Source organism: Nicotiana tabacum, chromosome 7, assembly GCF_000715075.1.
Source record: "Nicotiana tabacum cultivar K326 chromosome 7, ASM71507v2, whole genome shotgun sequence".
Taxonomy (NCBI): Eukaryota; Viridiplantae; Streptophyta; class Magnoliopsida; order Solanales; family Solanaceae; genus Nicotiana; species Nicotiana tabacum.
In genome coordinates, this window is record NC_134086.1 from 136,754,789 (window position 1) to 136,766,758 (window position 11,970).

Here is an 11,970-nt window from a genome sequence, read left to right on the forward strand (position 1 = left end):
GACCCAGTCCCCTAAGATCGACGTCTCCCGGTCGATCTCACTAATACACTCCTCGAGCCTCACTTCCCTTAGCATAGCCGTTGCCCTTTCCGATTCCTGCTCGGATTGGAGGACGTGGACAGTGTTCTCTAGAGCCGCCACCCTCGCCAAAGCCGATGACCAGGCACTCTCGATGTTTTACAACCCAATAACCTTTCTCTCCAACTCGGCCAATTCTCCCATCCACTACGCGACCATCGCCTTGACCCTGATAAGATTCTGATCCATCTCAGATTGCATCGACCTCAGTTTTCCCTGAAGATATTCACATCTGCAACAACCCTATTGACCAACTCAAGCTCTTCGTCCTTTGCACGAAGTTGCTCCTCGAGTACGCTACTTTTGCGAATAGCCTGCATTAACTCCTGATCCCTCTTCTCCAATTCCTCGTCAAGGGATTGATCACCAGGGTTCGCCTTCAGCCGCTTGTGTATCTCACATCACTTATTGCGATAGCGCTGATATTTCTACAGCATCGCCAAGAAAATCTTGGCCCGAGTGTCATCCCTACGATCGCTCTCAATATCCACCATGTACGTATGAAAAACGAAAAGACGGTCTAAGGCCAGATCATCCAAAAAATAAAAGGAACATGAAAGAAAAGTGAAACATACCCTCAAGCCCATAACGACCACTTCATACATCAAATCAATATCAGGAACATTCCAAAGAGCCTCGCTCTCGGCGGCAAAACACAAGAGGTCAAACTATGACACCAGGTCCTTCGTATCTCTAGAAGGTTGATATCCGATAAGATCTCAAGAATATAGGATGTGCCTTCCACATGCACCACCGAACGAGTAAGACCCTCTTCAAACATCTTAACATTATCAGGATCAATATCAGACTCAGATTCGTAGTCAACGACCACGACACCCTTTCCCCTTTTTGCGGCCAAGGAAGAGGCATGGCCAGGCACCAAGGATGAAGGCCTGTCCAAAGCAGTAACAGCGGCCTCAGGAGTCTGACCCCCCGTCACGGTAGATTGCTGATCAATCATAGCGGCAGGGATCTCCGTCGATATGGCAAACACAATGACCGACTCTGTTTCTACAGGTGGAATGGCACCAACTCTCGCCTCAGACCCCGTTAAGGGGAGGTCTTTCTATAGATGTATCACGACCGAAGGAGCCGTTTCAGACTCCACTCGAAGCCTCTTTGATGGCCTCTCCCCTTCTTCAACACGGGAAGATTCCCTAGCTGGGTAGGTGATGGGGGTCAGAATCTCAGTTTGAGGGGTAGCCTCTATGCGCACGGCCACAACCGTAGATTCAACTGAAGCGGCCCTCGATGAAGGTCGGGTAGTAGATCCTAAGGCAGGGCGAGCGGACGATATAGGCTAATAAAAAGCTAGTGGAGGAGCCCTCGCTCTCTGCACTCTCCCTGGCATCAACGAAAATCACATAAGAAACAAAGTAAAAATAGGGGAGGGAGAAGAATAGCAAAAAACAAAGATTATATTACTCACCAGTAAGGGGATTGCTTCCATATTTCTCATAGAAGGACGACCATGTGCGGACCCCCACCGTATGAGGAAGGATGTTGTTTACCCACTCGTGGACACCGTCAATAGATGCAAGGGGTAGTTTCGCAGCTATAAAAATAGAAACAGTTTTTTAGTACTGCCAACAGGAAAGCGGTCGAGCATCATTCTGACCAAGAGTATAGAAACTTACGTGCAAAATTCCATTTCTCAGGGAACCCCGTAGGATTTGCCACAAGGTGATCAGTCTGCACATAGAAGTAATTCTCATAGAAATGATGGTTGGCTCTGTCATCCGTCTTTACCACCAGACTCTTCATCCCTCGTTGGCGCATATGAATCATTGTGCCATGAATGAGTTAAGGAGCAAAAATATAGAGTATGTGCCTTAAAGTGATCTCCCGACCAGCGAACTTGAGCAGCATGAGGATCAATTTATACAGGTACGGCGAAATTTAAGCCGGGCATACCTCGTAAAAGCGGAAAAAATCTACCACCAAAAGGGGGAGATGAGGCGTGTACCCAACAATAAAGGGGTAGGCATAGAATACGCAGTACCCTGGGCTGTCAAAATGGACTATGTCATCCCCCACCGCGGGCAACATTTCGATGTGGCGAGGGATTCCCCACCTAGACTTCAATTTTGCGATCCCCTCCATATTTATAACAGAAAGAGCATGTTCCGGCTCCTCCCGACGGGATTGTGGAAATGATTCCATGGTCTCCCAAGGCAAGGCAAGATCTCAGCCGCAGTCAGAACCCCCTCATCTTCTACCACTTCTACTCCTTCAGTGGCAAGAACATCTCTTTTCGGCGATGGAGTTGTGGCAGGTTGGTCAGCACGAGAAGAATTACCAGCCATCTGTATCAACTTGATAAAACAAAGGAGTGGAAGAAAAAAAGAAGGACGAAAGTTCTTGGCTAATAGGAGAAAATAAAAAATTCAAAGTATCAGGAGAAAAGAAGATTCACAAAGTTCTTTCAAGTAAAGGCAAGGAAGTGTGTCAGTCGAATAGTGCTTTCCTTCTATTTATAAGAGACATAAATTCCCCAAGCGCGAAACCCAAGAGTCACCAATCGAATTTGATGGAGCATGAAATGGTTGAATCCCCGAGAAACGTGTGTCATAATGGCAGCAAGCACGAATGACGTTTCAAGTTAAATGATGTTTCGATTTTGAAAACGGCCGCGATGGTTCAAAGGCATCACAAGAGCGTCGTTTCATTACTTGAATATAAAAATCATACCCAAAGCATAGGTAGTCAGATTTCTCTTAGATGTGTAAATATCATGATTCGTCTGCTAGGCCCGACAAGGGACGGCCCCGGTAAATAGAGGGACTAACTGTATTGGTCAAAATCTGATCATTGTGGTTGACCCAACTAGGACCCCGTCCAAGCGGTAGGATAATAAAAGATGCCATGATTTGTTCCAAACCACGTACTCATAGTGCCCGCTAAATTGAAGAATAATACTTAGAGAATGACGAAAACGAACGTGGTATGAAGGTGCCTTGACCCGAGAACGTAGCAAGGATTGCATAACTATATATAGGGAGGGAACCTTCCTAGAAAGGGGGGCTTTTTCTCTTTCCTCTCCTCGGTAATCTTACTAGCAAAAGGAAGATAAAACAATCTTCCACTCATTATGTAAAGGGATGATCTGCATCAATCGGTGAAAAATGGAATGAAAAAGATCAGCGAGGTTGATCTCTTCTATTTTATCTTATGCATCATCTCCCGACTCGTCTGTAGATCTGGAATTTACTTGTAACACCCCGTAAATTTGAATTAGTTGTGGATGCATTAAATGAGTATTAATATGATGGTTATCAATTGGTTATGATAATAAGTGTACTAGGCATATCATAAGTGATTTAGGGTCCAAGGAAAGACCAAAATCTAAGCCAAGTTGGAAAATTACATGATAGACTAAAATTCTAAATGAGCACGCACAATACTATACTTTACACAATACTATAAAATGAAAGATATTTGAGTCTAGTTTCTAACGCTTCAAACCGTTTGTCATTTGGACACTCCTACCAGAAGTTATGATCAAATTACCAAACGCTGGCAGAATTTTACACTACCGCGTCGCCCATGTGTCGCGCCATGCGGCGTGGCTATGTAGATTAACAGAGCACTACCAAATTTCATTTCTAGGCACATTTTTCATTATCGCGCTGTCCCATGCACCGCAGCTGTGCAAATCTTGTTTTTTGTCCAACCCGACCCTATTTTGATATAAATCCTTCGAGGGTTATTTTCCCCACTTCATTTGGACGAATTTTAGGGTTTTCCTCCAATCTCTCAAGACCTCCAACCCTCCTATCTTCAAGGTAAGCAATCTCCATTATCTTTGTGTGAATTCCATCATTGATACACTAGTATTGATGAAATCTACACATAAAATACTTAGATCTTCAAGGGATTTCTTCAAGAACTCAAAGGAGGGTTTTGCAAGATTTCTTCCAAAAAGGTAATACTACACCCTTAGACTTACATGTATGGATTTATTAAGGGAATATGAGTATGAATAAGTATTGGAACTCTTGGTATTGTGATTGGAAACCATAAGTTCCCAATTTAATTACACAACTATTATAGAGATTGAAAGATGTTTATTTAATGGAACTTTGTTGGTTGGGTGTGGATGGATGGTCATATATGTGATTTGGAAGTTATAAATTGGCTAATAATGATGGTGGGATAAATTGTTGATGAATGGTGGTAGTTAGATGAACTAAGTATATGATGATGAGATGTAGAGATTTATGCCTACAAGGTGTTTGATAATATGCCTAAATGGCTTAAGTTATGGAATTTGTTACTAATATTGGGTTCCATTGAATGTTGCTATTGTAGATTAAAGTTTCTTAGTATTGTGAATCATTGTAGTATCACTAAGGGGAGAAATTGAGGTATGTGAGGCTAACTCTCTATGTTTGGGAACGTTAATGATTCTCCCTACACTACGTTTCTTTTATGATGTTACTAATTGCCTCAAAAATAGAGTTTAGCCTAGTTCCTTGAATAGTTGTAGAACTTCTATTCTCTAGCTTCATAACTCGTTCATGACTTTCATTATGAACGTTGTGAGCTCAGTGCGTATTCAATATAGACTTGGGGTTGATTCCCCCGAGTCTTAGTATAGATTACTCAGTATGCCATAAATAGTTGAAATTTTAGTGTTCATAATAAGTTCAAGAATACATGTCTCAGTCTAGTCCTATTCAGTATTCCAATATTATGTAACTTAGTGTGATCCAGTATTTCAGTATCATATAACTCAGTGTGATTCAGTATTTCACTATCATGTATTGTAGTATGATTCTCAGTTCATGATTTTAAATTCCCGAATGTTGAACACCTATATTTGGGCTTGAGGCCGTAGTTTATGCCTTATGCATGTTTGGGCCTGAGGCCGTAGTTTATGCTTTATGCATGTTTGGGCTTGAGGCCTTAGTTTATGCTTTATGCATTTTTTGGCCTAAGGCCGTAGTTATGTATACGTATACTTGGACCTGAGGCCGTAGCTTGTGCACATATATATTGGGCCCGAGGCCGTAGCTTATTTAGATAAACAGGTTGTTCATCATTCAAAAGAGAGAGTATTCATATCCTTACTTCCTTTGTTCAGTTCAATTATTAATTATCATTTCAATTATTAGTTATCATTTCAGTTACTAGTTATCAGTCATCAGTCATCAGTTATCATTTCAGTTTCAGTTTCAATAGTTATCATTTCAGTTATCAATTATCAATTCTCAGTTATCAGCTCAGTTTCAGTTTCAACATTTATAATTCTTTCTTTCAGTTGCTTTATATACCAATGCAATTAAAATGTATTGACGTCCTTTTTGCCCTGGGCCTGCATTTCACGATGTTGTTAATGATTTACAGGTTGATGATTCAGAGCGCTAGGATTCTCGTACCAGCTATTTGGTGATCCCTAGTTCTTTCGGGGCATTATCATTACTTTACAGTCTTTCAGTGGTTACGGATAGACATCGTTTTTAGTACTTCAATAGAGGCTTTATAGGCTAGACTAACAACCAGACAGAGTCGCAGGCTTTTCATATTAAGCTGTGTTGACCACGAATATGTTTCAAAATTGTATTAGTATTTCCGCACTTTGATTGTTTTATAATTCCGACTTTTAGCATATCAGCATGTGTTAGTTTATCTTCTGCATTTAGTGTGTTATGATATCACTTGTTGATTCAGCCAACCAGTTGGTTCGTGCGGTCACATGTAGTTAGGCACCGAGTGTCGTGTTACGTCCAGGCCCAGGTTCGAGGCGTAACAAAGCTTGGTATCAGAGCACTAGGTTCAAAGGTCCTAGGGAGTCTATGAAGCCGTGTCCAGTGGAGTTTCCTTTATATGTGTGTGTCGGCCACTCATATAAACGGTTAACTACCAAGACATTCAGGGTTGTCTCACTTCTTTCTACTCTAGATCGTGCCATGAAGCTTAGAGCAATAACTAACCTTCTCTTCCTATCGAATTCCAAATGTATTGGATACCAAAGCAACACGCAGGAGAAACCTATGGTTCTAGAGAGGACAATTGCCCATTGGGATATATCTATGGAGTACATGTTGGTAACAAATAAGATTTGAAAGGATGTTGAAAGTGGGATGCAATGGATAGTAGTACAGATTAGAGCATAACCTAATCAGAAAGTACAAAAACAGTTATCATATTTTATGGTTCTCAGTTTATCTATGTTACCAGTTAGCGGCCTTTCAGTTAGCAGGTTTATGGTTATTCAGTATGCCAGTTATTTGTTATTCAGTTACCAAATCTCCAATTTTTAGTGTATCAAAATTTTTGGAGACTTATGAGTATACAGTGATGCATATGGATGCTCAAAGAAAATGTAAGTAACAGTGATTATAGCAAAATCTTTTCATGTTTTATGGAATAAAACCCAAGACTCACCGGATGGTGCATGAAGTGATTTATCGGATGTGTATGGCATTGTATCTGTATGTCAGACCCCATGGTGTAACAGGTTAAGAATTCAACCGCAACGGGCATAGAATTGATCACTATAGTTTTGGACAAGAAAGAGCCTAAGGGAAATATAGCTAAGAATAATATATTTGTATGAAATGAGAACCAAGAGCAGGCGACATTGAATTTTAGGGAATGATTTTAAGTTGTTTAGATTTATTCAAATCAGAACTAGAAAGTACCATGTTAGTGAATTTGTATACGAAGTGGCTATTATTGTGAGATAAAAGATATGACAGTTCCCTTTCACATGATGCGATTATGTGTTTAGGTTGGAGGTTTATAGTCTGAAGCGATTTTGAAGTGTATAGAAAGTTAGGGGTTAGATATCTCAATTTTGTTTAAGATAGATGAAATTTCCCTAAGTGTGATCCATGTACATAGTTCAAAAGAATGATAGTGTATGGCAAAAGAATATGGTCAGATAATGAGGGAAGTTAGGATAAACCTTATGCTTCACTTTAGTTATTCAAAGCAGAGCAAAAAAATATGATGCTAGCAGGTGGTTAGTAAAAGAATAGTAAATAAGTTTTGAGTAAATACAGTAAATTAGCAATTTCAGCAGAGCTAGTAGAGGTAAGATTTGATTCACTTAGCTAGGTTAATAGTGAGTGGATGACAATTTGAAATATCGAACATATGTTAGAACCCAACGAGTTTAAGTTAAACCCGAAGTACTGCGTCAGTAGAAAAAAATCAACTAGCAGTGAGAGAGCAAGCTATAGAAGAATAACCTTTAGGAATTATCGAAATGTGATTTCTCCAAGACTAATAGTGTGAGCGGAGTTAAATTATTAAGATTGTGTATGATAGTTGTGAATACATTAGTTTTCCGTTATGTGAATAATTTAGTTTTTCCTAGCTCAGAAGTAAGTTGGAAGATGAGTTGTCATTGACATAGAGTGCAGAGAATTGCAGAAAATAAGGAAAGTTATTGGGATCCAACAAAAAGAGAAGGATCCACAAGTATAATGTGACAACCCAGCCAGTCGTCTCATGAGTTACCACTCTATTTTCATCATTTGTGCTTTTTTATGCTTTGTTTATCCGTGTTATGTGGTATCGGGTTGATCAGATCGAATCCAGAATGATTTTTGTAAGGTTTGAGACACTTAGTCTCTTTTGAGGAAGCTTAAGTTGGAAAAGTCAACTGAATATTGACTTATGCGTTCAGGGCTCAGATGCGGGTTCTGATGGTTCGGTTAGCTTCGGGAGGTGATTTGGGGAGTGTGATCGGAATGAGTTTCGGAGGTTCGGAGTAGATTTAGGCTTGAATTAGCGAAGTTGATATTTTGGCAATTTTCGGATAGTAGGTGAGATTTTGATATATGGGTTGGAATGGAATTCCGAGAGTCGCAGTAGTACCGTGGTGTCATTTAGGATGTGTTTGCAAAATTTCAGGTCATTCGAAAATGGTTTGGTTGGGTTTTTTATCAAAAGAGGAATTCGGAAGATTCTAGAAAGTTTGGCTTGAAGCCAACGTGTTTTGGTTGATTTGATGTTGTTTGAGGTGTTTTGAATATTGGTACAATTTTGAATAAGGTATTAGGATAAGTTTATGCTTTTGGTTGAGGTCCTGGGGGCCTCGGGGTGATTTTGGATGGTTGACGGGGAGTTTGAAACTTTGTTGCAACTGCTGAATTTGTTGCTTCTGGTATTTCTGCACCTGCAAATAGGGGACCGTAGGTGCGATGCCGCAGGTGCGATAAGGGAGGTCGCAGAAGCAAAAATTCCTGGGAAGGCAGGGACCGCAGATGCAGTTGATGGACCGCACCTACGAAGGCACATGTGCGGAATGTAGATCGTAGGAGCGGTTTTGGCCATTAAGTGAGGAACCGCAGAAGTAGTTAGTTGGCCGCATATTCGGTACCGCATAAGTGGTAATTTTGGCCGCAGATGCGAAATGTATGGGCAGAAAGTATAAATTGTGGCCTTTGCGAATTTTGAGTTATTTCACCATTTTTGACTTCGGTTTTGGAGCTTTTTGGACCATTTGAAAGTGGGATTTCAAGGGAACTTCATTGAGGTATGGAATTTGGACCTAAAACTCGTTTCTATGCTATTATTACACGGATTAGAGCTAGAAATCATGGAAATTAAGGGTGAAAATTGGGGAAACTAGGGCTTGGAAACTTAGACCTTTGGTTGAGGATTTGAAGGACCATTTGAGGTCGAATTTCAGAACCTTTGATATGTATGAACTCGTGGTGAGATAAGGAATCTATTGATGTAAAAATTATCAAATTCCGAGACATGGGCCCGGGGGTTGGGTTTTGGTAATTTCGGGATTTGTGTCGTATTTCAATTATTTTTGCTTGGCCTTCGTTCCCTTAGCATATTTTGACGTCCTCGTTCTGATTTTTGATAGATTCGACATGAGTGAAGGCCGATTCGAGGGGAAAATGCGTCACGAGCTAGAGATTTGATCGGTTTGAAGTGAGTAATAATTGTAAATGATGTTCTAAGGGTATGAAACCCCGGACTTGCACATCGTTGTGCTATATTGAGGTGACGCACACACTTGATGACGAGCGTGGGATCGTGCACTGTTGGGGATTGTGACTTAGTCCATCCCAAGTGACTATTTTACCGCGTATTTGACCGAAATCTATTTGCTATCATCTTGATTTGGACTGAATGTAATATTTGGGCCTTGTGCTAACTATTTGAACGCTTATGGGATTTTTCCTGGTATTTCCTCACTGCTTTGACTTTATACTTGAACTCAGTCATGGTATATTTCACTGCTTTCGTACTCAGCCATGTTTACTCCATTTTTAACACTTAAATGATCTTTTAAATGATAATTGGGCTGAGAATCACTGTTTTGCTATTGCCTGAGTGTCTTGTGAAGATTTTGACTGAGTAAGGCCGAGGGCCTATGTTGTGAGGAAACATTTGATACTGATTATGAGGTCGAGGGCCTGAGACATGTACACCCTGAGGTGGCTTGATTGATATGAGGCTGAGGGCCTAGTGATGATGCCACGAGGTGGCTTGATATTGCGCTTGGGCCCCTCGAGGATGAACGTTGTTTAAGTTGGGGTGGATGTGACAACTCGGCCAGTCGTCTCATGAGTTACCGCTTCATTTTCCCCATTTCCGCTTCTTTATGCTTTGTTTATCCGTGTTATGTGGTATCGGGTTGGTCGGATCGAATCCGAAATGATTTATGTAAGATTTGAGACACTTAGTCTCTTTTAAGGAAGCTTTAGTTGGAAAAGTCAATCGGATGTTGACTTATGTGTTAGAGGGCTCAGATACGGGTTCCGATGTTTGGTTAGCTTCGGGAGGTGATTTGGGACTTAGGAGTGTGATCGGAATGAGCTTCGGAGGTTCGGAATAGATTTAGGCTTGAATTGGCGAAGTTGATATTTTGGTGATTTCCAGTTGGTAGGTGAGATTTTGATATAGAGGACGAATTCCTAGAGTTGCAGTAGTTTCGTGGTGTCATTTGGGATATGTGTGCAAAATTTTAGGTCATTCAGAAGTGGTTTGGTTGGGTTTTTCATCAAAGGCGGAATTCGGAAGATTTTAGAAAGTTTGGCTTGAATCCGACGTGTTTTGGTTGATTTGATGTTGTTTGAGGTGTTTTGAAGATTGATACAAGTTTGAATAAGGTATTAGGATATGTTTATGCTTTTGGTTGAGGTCTCGGGGTGATTTTGGATTGTTGACGGGGAGTTTGAAACTTTGTTGCAGCTGCTGAATTTGCTACTTCTGGTATTTCCGCACCTGCGGATTGGGGACCGCAAGTGCGATGCCGCAGGTGCGATAAGGGAGGTCGCAGAAGCGGAAATGTATAGGAAGGTAGGTACCGCAGATGTGGTAGATAGACCGCACCTGCGAAGGCACAGGTGCGGAATGTTGATCGTAGGAGCGGTTTTGGCCGTTATGTGAGGAACCGTATAAGCGGTTAGTTGGCCGCATATTCGGTACCGCAGAAGCCGTAATTTTGGCCGCAGATGTGAAATTTTTGGGCAGAAAGTATAAATTGTGGCCTTCGCAAATTTTGAGCTATTTCACCATTTTTACTTCGGTTTTGGAGCTTTTTGGACGATTTGAAAGAAGGATTTCAAGGGAACTTCATTGAGGTAAGGAATTTGGATCTAAAACTCATTCATATGCTATTATTACACGGATTAAAGCTAGAAATCATGGAAATAAAGGGTGAAAATTGGAAAACTAGGGCTTGGAAACTTAGACCTTTGATTGAGTATTTGAAGGACCATTTGAGGTCGTATTTCAGAACCTTTAATATGTATGAACTCTTGGGGAGATAAGGAATCTATTGATGTAAAAATTATCGAATTCCGAGACGTGGTCCCGGAGGTCGGGTTTTGGTAATTTTGGGATTTGTGTCGTATTTTGATTATTTTCGCTTAGGCTTCGTTCCCTTAGTATATTTTGACGTCCTCGTTCTGATTTTGGATAGAATCGACGCGAGTGGAGGCCGATTCGAGGGGCAAAGGCATCGCAAGCTAGAGATATGACCGGTTCGAGGTGAGTAATGATTGTAAATGATGTTCTAAGGGTATGAAACCCCGGACTTGCACATCGTTGTGCTATATTGAGGTGACACACACGCTTGACGACGAGCGTGGGATCATGCACTATTGGGGATTGTGACTTAATCCATCCCGAGTGACTATTTTACCACGTATTTGACTGAAATCTATTTGCTATCATCATGATTTGGGCTGAGTGCCATATTTGGGCTGAGTGCCAACGATTTGAACCCTTAGGGGATTTTTGCTGGTATTTCTTCACTACTTTGACTTTATACTTGAACTCAATCATGTTATACTTCACTGTTTTCGTACTCAGCCATGTTTACTCCGTTTTAACACTTAAATGATCTTTTAAATGATAATCGGGCTGAGAATCACTGTTTTACTGTTGCCCGAGTAGCTTGTGAGGATTTTGACTGAGTAAGGTCGAGGACCTATGTTGTGAGGAAACATTTGATACTGATTATGAGGTCTAGGGCCTGAGACATGTACGCCACGACGTGGCTTGATTGATATGGGGCTGAGGGCCTAGTGATGATGCATGAGGTGGCTTGATATTGTGCTTGGGCTGTAAGGGGCCCCTTCAGGAGTCTGTACACCCCCAGCGAGCGCGGGTACCCATTGTGATGTGAGACTGAGCCCGAGGGGCTGGTATAGTTCTATGTGATTGTCCGAGGGGCTGGTATTTTTCTGAGATGTTGCCCGAGAGGCAAATTTGTTGATACTGTGCCCGAGGTGCGAATCTTTATGTGTTTATTTTCATAATTTACTGTCAATTACCTGCTAAATTGTTGAAAAAGGCTTCTCATGAAGTTAAACTGAATTAAAGGATTTTTACCTATCTTTCACTGGTTTTTACTGTTTTTAATGGTTGTACTGCTTCATTATAGCATGTTTTTGTGCCTTACGTGATTTC